This window comes from Sus scrofa, chromosome 7, assembly GCF_054392235.1.
Source record: "Sus scrofa isolate SSC_HxYL_T2T_F1_AM1 chromosome 7, Sscrofa_HxYL_maternal_Yorkshire_Landrace_v2.0, whole genome shotgun sequence".
NCBI classification, from domain to species: domain Eukaryota; kingdom Metazoa; phylum Chordata; class Mammalia; order Artiodactyla; family Suidae; genus Sus; species Sus scrofa.
Window position 1 is genome coordinate 11,845,364 of NC_139389.1, and position 12,386 is coordinate 11,857,749.

Here is a 12,386-nt window from a genome sequence, read left to right on the forward strand (position 1 = left end):
CGACAGCGCTAACAAGCACTAACCAGCCTGAACCCAGCCAGAACACAGATTGGGACTTGAACCCACGTGCTGCGACTCGAACCCAACCTAAACCCAGCTTGGGACTTAAACCCACAGTTTTAAATGAGAATCACTCACCCTGTGTCTGGACTCACTGAGGGTCAGGTTCTTCATGTCTCTGTGCAGAAGGAATTCAGTGAGGGACAAAGTAATAGGCAAGAAATAGATTTATTAAGATAGGACATTTGTGAGAGGTGCAAGCGGGCAGGCAGGGAAGCTCTGCCCTGAGGATCAGTGGGCTACAGTTTTATCATCCAAGGGGAGTGGAGGCCAGGAAAGACCACCTCTTCCTTTCTGGAAGTAGTAGCTCCTCCTAGGTATCTGGTAAGTTGCGTATTCAAATCAGCAGAAGGGTGAGCCTCGGACTCCCACCCTTGGTCTGAATCTGAATGCAGGCCTCATCCCATCCTGCACCCAATGACCTAAGGCAATTCTTGCACCTCCACTAGTCAAGCAAGCCTGCCTTGTTCTAAAGGATTTTTTGAGCAATTTATCAACTTACAGTGATCTCCCAAGGTCCCCTAAGTTTCCCTCTTTATCTATGGTCCTTTACTGGGACTTGTACTCCATCCCTATCAGATGGAAATAAACACTGCAGGAACAAGAACACGTTTTGAGGGAAAAGTTGACCTCAGTCTGGGAAACGGTGAGGTGGAGATGCATCTAGGATACGACAGTACAGATGCTGACAGCAGGCGGAAATCCCATCTTAGAATTCAGGAGAAAGCCGGCAGCAGGAGATGTGGATTTGGGAGTCGTTGGTCTGTATGTGGTTTAAGCTCTAGGAAAACGAGATCATCAGGGAGCAGGACAGTGACGGTAACTGGACAAGAGGTTCTAGGCGAAAATTGATCAAGATGAACATAAAAGGTGGTGGCCTGAATTTGTACCACCCACTGAGTCAAAGAAAAGTAAAGGACAAAGGTAAGTTAACTATTTTAGCCTGGACTTCGTGAGGCTGAGCTCTTTGCCCTTCAGGTTTAGAAATTCGACTTTGTTAGTTCACCCAAGGAGTGAGCTGATCAAGATCTCAGGCTTTAATTCATACAACCAAACTCAGAAGGATCTGCATCCCAAGATAGAATGGAGTTCTATCAATTCACAAGGGAAAATGCAAAGAAGCACAAAAGTTATCGGGTACGGACCAAAGGATATATATTTTAACTTCTTATTGCTTTGTGTGCTATCTTGCTTCAAGGTGGAGCTAGTTCTGTTATAAAAACTATTATGTGTTGTCTTCAACAGAATTCTCCAAAGGACATTGTATAAAATAATAGTGTGACTGGAAGCTCCCTAAAATGAATGTGGTAAAACTTAAAAAATAAGTTTAGTAAACCTTAAATCCTTCTCTTGGATGTCTGCAAAGTATATTTGGGTTAAAAACATTAAGGGGTCCTGGAGTAAAGCAACCTGTTATCAGTAGCCCAGCATTCCTAAGTCCTCTGTCTGTGGAGCTTTCTCACCTGTGGTCCCAGCCTCGTTCTGGCCTGGCATAGCCTGTGTAATCCACACTCCTCTTGACTATGTAACAGACACGTCAAACAGACTCTTGACACCTTCCTCTCCAAGCTTATTTTACGTCTTCCCCACCTTAGCAAATGGCAACGTCCCTTTCCAGTTTCTTGGTCCCCAAATCTTGGAAGCACCTCTCTTTTTCTAATACTTGACAGACACAAATCAGCAAGCCCGATGAGCTCCATGAAGACATGTCCCAAATCGGACCACTTAACACCAGTTCCACGTCAACCATCCTAGTCCAAACCACCACCGTCTTCTTTCTGGATTGCTGCATTAGCCATTTAGCTCATCTTAACTTGTTCCCACCTTTGCTCCTCACAGCCAACCCTCCACACAGCAGCTTTTAAAAACTCAAGTCAAGTCATGCCATTCCTCTGCTCAAAATCTTCCAAGGTCTTCCTGTCTCAGTCATAGTAAAAAGCTGAAGTCCTCACAGTGGCCTATGAGATGCTACCTGACCAGCCCTCCATGACGTCTCTGACCTTATCTCTGACCACTAACCCCTTCTGTCACTGTGTTTCAGTCCAACGGACCTCCTGACTCAGGACCTTTGTACTTGCCTCTGCCCGAAATGCTCTTCCTCAGATATCAGCATGCCTCGCTCCCTCACCTCCTTGGAGGACCACTCACTAGAGGCATTTCATGGCCATCTTACTTAAAATGTGTCAATGTGTGTGTGTGTTTGTATAAGTATTTCTTTACTATCCGCCCCCGCCCCCCTGGGACCATAAGCTTTCATGAGAAGAGAGGGATTTTGACTTACTGCTGCCCCCACCCCCAGTGTTACTATTTAGGAGAGTCTATCCCATGCAATAAAGTTTTGTTGAAGCAATGAACAAATGAATAACTCCCATTCTTAGATCTGCAGGACACACTCTTGGAAACTGGTTTAGACTTTTGACACCTGCTTCTTCTTTTCTTTGGCTGCACCTGCAGCCTGCAGAAATTCCCAGGCCAGGGACTGAACTCAAGCCACAAGCAGTGACAATGCTGGATCCTTAACCCGCTAGGCCACCAGGAAATTCCTGGTGTCTGCTTCTGAACTATGAGAAAGAGTTGGAAAAGGCCTTAAGAAAATAGCAGCTCAATTACAGATATGTTTCTTCCACTTCAAATACATTGCACTATGAAAGATTAAAATTTGTGCGTGTGTTGGGAGGTGGAGGGTGTTCAAATAAGGACCAGAGTTAGTTGACCTGGAAGTTAACCAACATCTAGGTTTGGTTTAGGGTGAATGTCTATGGCATCTCAAGGAGAGCTCGTAACTTTGTCTTAACATTTGTTTGTTTATTGTCTGTTTCCCTGGCTAGAATGACAGTCCTATGAGGGAAGGGACTGTCTCATTCGCTGCATTCCCAGTGGCCACAAAATGTTTGAGATGTAGTAAGTGCTGATTAAACATTGATCACTTCTTGATCCTCTTTCCATGATGCCTAATAAAAACTTATTCTTTGTTTCATGACTTAACTCATTTGATACTTTTTACTTGTGATGCTCAAGAAAGTACATGTAAACATATTCATTCAGTAGCCAATGTGTATTTATTGATACCTACTATGTGCTAGGAACAAAGATATAGGAATATGTGTATTTACTATTCTGTCCTATAATAAGCCACTTAGTCTCCAGGGATAGCTTATATTTAAAAGTAGAAAATGCCTATGTAACTCTTTTTCTGAGGAAAGTAAAAAATAAGTCAAAATCCTGTTGGACGCAATGCTTTCTTGACTCTTGTGGAAGAGAACAACAGAATGTATCAAATAAGTGGAAGAAATGCAGGGGAGGAGTGGTATTGACTTAAGTAAAAGGTCCTGTACTTACTAAAGAATTTGCAAAACAAGCCAAGGAATTCATACTCATCACATGAAGATGCTGGTTCTGCCTGCCCTCCCCTGGTGATGACTGGAAAGCCCATTGACCTCATTTGAACTGCGATGTAGGATAATCATCCCAAACTCCAGTCTTAACAACAGCACAGGTACCACAGCTTCCTCTCTGCTGTTCAAAGTTCTAAACCACCTTTAATCCACTTTTGCATTTAATCTGATATTTTGTTGGTGATGTGCTCTCATCTTACAGTTGTAGTACACCCCTAGGAAAAAGGCAATTTTTTTTTAATAAGAAAGCTAATTTTCCGTGATTAGAGTTAAGAAGAAAATCTTATGAATGTTTCTTCCTGAACACACCTATACCCTTGAGAGAACCTTAGCTCACTGTGTACTCATGAAAAGAACACAATATCCTGAATGAGTCAAACCTGAAGATGCCAAATGGTGATACATGGGCTTTTTAAAGCACAGAGAACTGAGCCAATATTTCACTCTTGTCAATAAAGTGTTGGAGGTTATCAGCATTGCAAGTGTTTCAGGAGGGGTGATGAAATCACAAGGTGTCTTTGTTATCCTTCTTTATGAGATTTGGGGTGGTGGTGGGGTGGGGATGGAAAGTCCCCCACTGGTAATAACATAAAGGTTATTAGTATTCTCGGTGCCCCAACAGCACCAAAGTTGACACGCAAGAGTTTAAAGGCAAATACTATTTTCTCCCTTTTTTCTTTTTAGGACCCCACCTGCAGCATATGGAGGTTCCTAGGCTAGGGGTCGAATTGGAGCTGCAGCTGCCAGTCTATACCACAGCCAGAGCAATGCCAGATCCAAGACACATCTGCGACCTGTGCCACAACTTGCATCAACAATGGATCCTTAAGCCACTGAGGGAGGCCAGGGATTAAACCCACATCCCCACAGATTCTCTGTTGGGTTTTAACCTGCTGAGTCACAATGGGAACTTTGGCAAACACTTTTAAAAAAGTGGTTTCTTTTCTTATTTTTTCATAGTATTTTTGATGACTGAAAGCAGAAGTACTTAATACGACTTCAATGTTCTGAGAAACTCTTCTACCCTTGACTGCCACTGTTTTAGTAAAGTTTCTTGTTAGAAAAATGTGAAGAGCAGGGACTTTTGTACCTTTTCTATTTCAAAGCTAAAAAGTACTGGTTTAAAATAAAACATTATGTGTGTATGTGTTAGACTTTATTTTTAAAGAGCAATTTTAGGTTTACAACAACATTGAGAGGAAGGAAATCTATATTAATAATAGCAGTAATGAAGCTGACTAGCATCTATGAGGATGCGGGTTTGATCCCTGGCCTCACTCAGTGGGTTAGGGATCCGGCGTTGCTGTGAGCTGCTGTGTAGGTCACAGATGCTACTTGGATCCCATGTTGCTATGGCTGTGATATAGGCCAGCAGCTGCACCTCTGATTTGACCTCTACCCTGGGAACCTCCATATATTGTGGGTTTGGCCCTAAAAAGCAAAAATAAAAATAAAATAACATAACAGTAGCACTTTGTATCAAGTTCCTGTGGCTACTGTAACAAGGTAGCACAAATTTAGCAACCTAAGACAACAGAAATGTATTCTCTCACTTCTAGTTTGGAGGCCAGAAGTTCCAAATCCAGCAGGGCTGTCCTCCCACTGGGAACCCTAGGGGACAGACCAGTCTCTGCCTCTTCTAGTTCCTGGAGATGGTCAGTGGTTAGCATGCCTTGACTTGTGTCCACCACACTCCAATCTGCCTCCATGGTCACAGCACCTCCTCCTCCTCTGTCAGTGTTCTCTTCCCAAGTCTTACTTTTATAAGGAACTTACCTCTGCCTCTAGGCCTCCCGGCATAATCCAGGAAGACCTCATCTCATCCCTAACTTTATTACATCTTTTCCTCCCCAATAAGGTCACATCCACATGTTCTTGGGATAAGGGCAAACACAGCGCTTTGTGGAAGGCCACCATTCAACCCACTACACATCAAATATTTATTGTTTTCTGTGTGTGCCTTAAGGAAGTCTGGCCAGCAGCTACCAAGATTAAAAAAAAAAAAGCATTCTGTCTTGAACCTTCATAAATCATAACTCCTTTGGGGACAGCTGCCAAAGACCAGACTAGATTAAAATTCGGAAAAGGAGAATGGTTTATAGAGGGAGTTAAAACTCGAAATCAATAGTTAGACCAGGGAAAGGAAATTAATGTTGGTTAAATACCTTCTGCATTTGCTTTGAAACATGCTCTCATTTAATTTTTACTGCAAATCTGTGATGTACCTATTTTAAATCATGTTTCCATAAGGGGGAAATAGAGGCTCAAGAAGCTTGGCAAGAAGCCAAGTGCCACCAACTACTAAGGGCTGAGCCAAGACTCAAGGCCCACCTCTGGCTCTTCTCTCACCGAGAGTGCTGCTCCTCTAGCAGGAGAAGGAATCTCTGGGTACATTTGGGACCTCTGAGCCAGCTGTCACTGGCACATGCCTGTGTCCTCCCTCTGCTGGGGTCCCCAAGGGGGAGCAGAGAGTAGAGGTCTTAGGGATTTGGCCAAAGTTGGGTCCTTAGTCTAGGCTAAGAGTTCCTGGATTATATACTAGTACAGGAGAGGAAAGAAATAATTGTCAACACTGGTTGTCCGCTCTGCCACTCTCCTTTATGCATTATCACTATCATTGCGTCTTCGTAACTAGGGACCTCAACAGGCAGGACTGCCCTGAAAAATCCAAATGTGATTTTTCCAGGGCAGCCGATTAAACAAGGATATCTTAAGGTATCAGCATAATGATTCTGCTATAGGTTTTTTTACTCAATTAAAAAAAAAACCCCGAAACCTAAATCACAAAAGACAGGAAGTTTTTTTGTGAAAACCGATTATGAAACTTTGGGTTCAAAGATGAGTAAATATATATTGGGTGGGGAGGAAGCAAATACAACATACCAGAAGATAAAATAACTTTGTTTTTCAAAATCAGCATTTGAGTCTAAAATGCTCCTTTCTTGAGTAAGGAAACTTTTTCATTCAAACTACCAAGAAATGCAAAGAGAATGTCTTCCGTGGTCATGTGCACCCTCTTCATTTCCCCTCTTGACTCTTCACCTTGAAGATGATGGACACATCAGCATCTGCACCAACCTGCTTGTCGAACTTTAGCATCTGAAGGTAGCGTCCTTAACAGGAGGGCAGTTCAACCTGAGAAGGAACTGCACTTACTGAGAAAGCCCCTGGTGGCCCAGCCCCTGGTAAAAGCTGCATTTCCTGCTAGATGGTGGTTAAAAGTTTGGAAGAGCTGAGCAGTTATCTCCTTTGCAACAATCAGCAGTAAGTAGAGTAGCTCATCTTTAATTAGAGTTAAATGTGTGAATCACTAATGGTTTAATGACAAACAATTTCATAATCAGGCCCTTCATTTGTTCTGGCAAGCTTTAGATTCCTGGGATCCTCAAGGATGGGATATGAAGACTGTGGGAATTAGGGATCTCAGAATCTTTCCCCATATAATCTTGCAGACAAAAGCACAAAGGGCTAATTCCCTTATCGAATGTCTATTGGCAAGATGTACCATTAATGCCTTGAGGGGCTTGGACACCCACACCAGGACCCAGACTCAGAGGCTGGCATCATTGCCAGCTTCCTCCCTCACCTCTCTCACCGGCCTGGGTGGAGTCCTTAGAAGTATTTTACTTTTCATCTGGATGCTGGCAGAAGGTATCAACTGATTAGGCAATCAGGGTGGGTTCTGCAAGAGCTTGGACACCTCCGGGCATATTTAAATCTTATTAGCGGATTCTTCCAAAGAAAGGGCCTTTGAGAGCTAGAGGTGAAGCTATACTGGTGAAATGACAGATGTGGGGTTCATACCTTCTGTCAGGAGAGCCTGCCTGGGGAGCCTCACATCTCTCCAGTGAAGGCGGAAGACTCCTTTCTAACTAGAAGCTGACTGATCTGGCTGTTCCGAAAACAGTAGCTGTGGCCATGAGTGAAATGACGTTTCGCACCTGCTCTGTGTGAAAAGGACTCTGATCATTTTGGTCCTCTTCACACAACATGTCATCATCAGTGTCTGCAAATCTCAAAGGGAAAAAGTCCTTGATACAACTGACTCTCCCTTTCTTGTGGATTAAGGCACTCCGGAACCATCACTTGCAGCGCTCCTCGAATTTACAGCTGTCAGCTAGGATGATGGTGACTTGCCAAGTTGGAAAAATGTCTCAAAGCTTCATTACACTTTTAACAAAGAGTACGACATTAAAATTGCGTAACAAAAATTGTGTAGGCAAGTATTGTCATTGAGTGGCTATTTACATTTAAGATAACAGGTTCATTTTGTAATAATAATAGGTAACATTTACAGAAGAGTTGTTGTTCTTCCAACAAACCTATGTGGGAGGTGTTATTATTTTCATTTTACAGATAAGGAAACTGAGACACAGAAAGGTTAGGTAACTTATGGACGGTCACACAGCTGGTAACTACCAGGGCTGGTTCCAAAGTCCACACTCTTTTCTATATACAATAGTAAAAATTCACATATACAAATCTACGTGAGTCTTACCTTTAGTTGCATAATTGATTTTGCCACATGGACAAAGGCCTTGAACAAGGGCAGCGTGGACAGGAGGGAGGTCCCAGAGCATAGCCGTCCAAAGCGTGGCTTCCTGGTTTAGATAAAAATGAGCTAATTAATATCTCACGCCCAACACGTACCTTTGTGGGAGCTTTGACAAGTTTCCTATGTCTTGGGACCTCAGTTTGCTCATGGACAAAACAGGAACAATAAGGGTACAAAACCTATAGGCCGTGATGGTTATACACGATAACTAAGACAGTACCTAATTTTTATTGAATGCTTATTTTGGTCTCAACGATAAGATACTGGGGAAGTGATTGGTTTCTCCCTTGACATAAAATAAACACTTACAGCTATTATTATTGTTATTATTATTTTCTTACTATATGTCAAGCCCATTTTGACAGACTTTAAGAGATCATTAACTCCTTTTAATTTAATGAAATTCTGACCCATCGAATATAGTTCTTAAGTGGGTCAGGAATAAAGCTCAGAAACCCTCTTTGTATGTGCAATTGCACCTATAATTTGTTTTTCATTTTAATCTAATATATAATTGAGCACACATTTTACAATATCACATTCTACCTTGCTTCTGCTATTCTGGGAAATACCTTGTCTTTGTCATAGGGTATTACTAAATCTAGCTAAATCTCCAACTTCCTGAGAATCTGATAAACAGGCTCATTTTTCTTCACAGATTATTAAGGAGAAGAGAATTAAGTCTGAATCCTGACCTTTATCTACAGTTTAGGACAACATATATATTATGGCTATGAAAGTAACTTGAAATCATAGCCATAGCTTCTTCTTGGGCAAAGTGATGGGGTTACACTGCAGCCATCAGGGCCACCCCTGAGCTACAAACTGGCAACTACAACACAGCCTTTATTTTCTAATCCATTTCACAATCCATTCTTGGCAAGAAGCATTTTCTACTTTTTGAACTGTCAGATTCTTGGGCTGGGTAAATTGGGTATAGCTTTCCGATTACACATTCCGTTCCTTCCCAGCTTACCAAGTGATTTCACGTCACTGGTGTGATTTACTTTAGGGAGGGCCATCTTAAGGCACAAGCCTAAATTACACAGGCAGCCCCGAGGCGTAAGCAGAAGCACTGTGGAATCACGGATATAATGCAATGGGGTGAACTTGCTATTACCTTTGGCCCAGATGCAAAAGAGGCTCACCCAATAGCCTGGGAAAGCTGATGCCAGCATCCCATTTTATTAGGGGGATGCTGCTGCCACATTTCCATGTCAGGGAGCCCCATGTCTTAGTAAACATCACAATAGCTAGAATCGGACCCTTTAAGAAAGCAGCCATGCAATTATCAGTCAAGTGCAGTCTCTTGATTGTGGTCACCCTGACATGACTAGTTGGGTAAAGTTTGCGGTCTTCCTTCTGACTAGTGTTTCTAAGCCCTGTCTTCTTGTCCCTTCCCCCTTGTCCTTCCCACCTCCTTCTAGCAAAACCAGCTCTTGCTCCCTTTTCAAACATCAGTAATGTACTAGTATCTTTTGTGTTTGTTTGTTTGTTTGTTTTGTCTTTTTGCCATCCAGCGTCATATAGAGGTTCCCAGGCTAGGGGTCTAATCGGAGCTATAGCCACCAGCCTACGCCAGAGCCACAGCAACGGGGGATCCGAGCCGCGTCTGCAACTACACCACAGCTCACGGCAACGCCGGATCATTAACCCACTGAGCAAGGGCAGGGATCGAACCCGCAACCTCATGGTTCCTAGTCAGATTCGTTAACCACTGCACCACAATGGGAACTCCCTGTACTAGTATCTTTTTAAGGCTTTTATTCTCGCTCTCCCCACTCTTTCCATTGCCAGAGACCAAATCCTTGAGGAAAGGGACTGGAAGACAGGGTGATGGAGGAGCCACTGGGTCAGAAGACTGGAAGTCAGAGGATTACATTCTAGCTCTGCTATGTAGCAGGTGCGTAGCCCACCCATCCACTCTGGGCCTCAGGTTTTGTTTGTTTGTTTGTTTGTTTTTATCTGTCAAATGACTAGATGGGAGAATCTGGATTTTTATAACTAAGGCTCATGGATCACTAGTGACACACATTCTGGAGGAGAGCAGAACATTAAAAATTTTTTTTTCTAACTCCCATGTTCTGCAATGCTAACCATGAGTGTTAGAATCTCAACTCATGGCATGGGGAGGACGTTTGGAGGGTGCTATCACACCACTCCTAAATTCATGTCTCGTCATGGGCACAGAGAACGGGGAGAGAAATGGGCGTGAATCCAGTGCCTTTGTTAGTGCATGCTCGTTACCTGCAGAATTCTCACCACTGTGCTTTTGAAGATGCTGTTATCACCAAAGCACAGGTAAGGAAATTGACTCTTAGAGAGGACCTTCCCAAGCCGCACTGCCGGTAAGTGGCAGCGTCTGTCAACTTTCCCATTCTCTATCTGCCACGAGACTGGCCCTGTGTATAATATTTGACTAAAAGATTATTCTGAGAGCATTCCCACAATTCCAGAAATGCTAAGTCTCAGCTGCTCTGTTTGCTATTCCCCAACATTTATTATTTTTTTTTTTTTTGAGTTCAAAGAGGCTGGATTTCTTTAGACTCTGAGATCCAGCATGAATCGTGTAGTTGTGCCTGAGATTGCCAAGGAGCATGCCTTACCTAGAGCATGGAAAGTCTTCTATTGCCCCATCTCTTCCTTGCTAGGGTGGCCAACTTGTCCCAATTTTCCAGGAATGTTCTTGGTTTTAAAACTGGAATTTCCAGGACCAGGAAATACCGCCGCCCCAGGCAAATTAGGATACTTGACCACTCCACATTTTCCTGAGTTCTGAATTTCTGTATCTGGTAGGACAAGCCTTCTATTCCATACACAATATTAAAATAATCACTTCAGCATTTCCGTCATGGCTCAGTGGTTAACGAACAGGATTAGCATCCATGAGCACGTGGGTTCGATCCCTGGCCTCGCTCAGTGGGTTATGGATCCAGTGTTGCCATGAGCTGCGGTGTAGGTTGCAGACTCAGCTCGGATCCCATGTTGCTGTGCATCTGGTGTAGGCTGGCAGCTATGGTGTAGGCCAGTGGCTACAGGTCCGATTGGACCCCTAGCCTGGGAACCTCCATATGCTGTGGGTGCGGCCCTAGAAAGACAAAAAGACAAAAAAATTTTTTTTTCACTTCTTTGCCTGTTGAGATATTATCTCATCAAATTGGAAGTTATATCTGAGACAGTGTGCTGCAAAACAAAGATGTCTGGGGAGTATTCAACATTCATTTGGGCTTGGGGACAGGAAGAGTCTCAATGAGCCCAAATACAGATACAGTGAGAAGCCTTGTGGTTATTGGTTGGAAAAGCAATGCCACAGACATAACCTCATGAACAAAAGCAATGAACGATGGTTTCAGATAAGCTCCAGACTGACGCTCCAAATTCCAGCTGATCTGGAATCAGACTGTTTCCACCTGGGTAATTCTGCCGGGTAAGAATCAATGAGTAGCCATAGAGAATTGCTTATTTAACCAGGAACTACAGTTAATGGTTCTCCTTAGCCAATGTGGGAAAACTGGGTAAATTATAAAATACAAAAGTTAAAAACTTAACCTTTAACTTATAAAGTTAAAGACTGCAAACAGGTAAACAACTTAAATATATACACATACAAATGATTTGCCACACCCTTGTTCTAACAGAGAGAAGGAACAGAGAGTCCCAGAATTCATGTAACAGAAATGGAGACCTTCTAGGGAGAGGAAAAGAGAATTGCCATTTGCTGAAAACCATGCCAGGCATTTAACAGATACCATCTGATTCTTTCAGTAACCCTCCTTTTACCTTGCTGTTACACTGCCCACCCCATCCACTGCACAGATGAGGAAACTGAGGCTCAAGCCCAGGGAGAAATAACAGGCTTGCCCAAGTTCCCACGGCTGTTTGCCCCAGACTCTACCGCCTGTGCTGATAGGAGGCTAGGACACAGAGAACAGGACTTGGTTAGTTTGCCTGGGGCCGGCCCCTGCACAAGGCAATGACCTGCTGATTTTTGTGAGTAGGGAAGCTCCCAGAAAGGTAGTTCTTTAGCCCAGCTTCATCCTCCAGGAGGCAATATGGGTCTGGAAGTGGTTGCCAAAGACCAGATGTGTCCAGAGAGCACCCGGTCCAGGAAGCAGAGCACCTAAAGACAGCCAGGCAAAGCCCTGCAGGAGACCCACAGCAGGGGACCCGAACATGACTGAGCATCAGAAAATGGGAGGTGGGGATGCAGCCAACAACACTCTAGTCTCCTCTCCTGGTGATTCTGAAGCCGTGGGTGTGAGGCAGGAAGGTGAACTTTGAGCAAGCTGATTTAACCACTGCCCAATTTGGGAACCATTGGTTTACGAGTAAGACGCAGAGCCTAGAAATGTGGCCTGCATCCTATTTCTTTCTCA

General features: G+C 43.5%; 1 protein-coding gene across 3 annotated transcripts in view; it reads right to left on the reverse strand.

Annotated features, from left to right (window-relative positions):
- Positions 1-12,386, reverse strand: part of LOC110261786 (uncharacterized) — a 321,102-nt gene that overhangs the window by 65,470 nt on the left and 243,246 nt on the right. For all 3 annotated transcript variants that reach the window (XR_002346325.2, XR_014809663.1, XM_084967495.1), the window contains exon 10: positions 7,954-8,056. The gene's annotated coding sequence lies outside the window, so the exon portion shown is untranslated. The remainder of the gene's footprint in view (positions 1-7,953; positions 8,057-12,386) is intronic.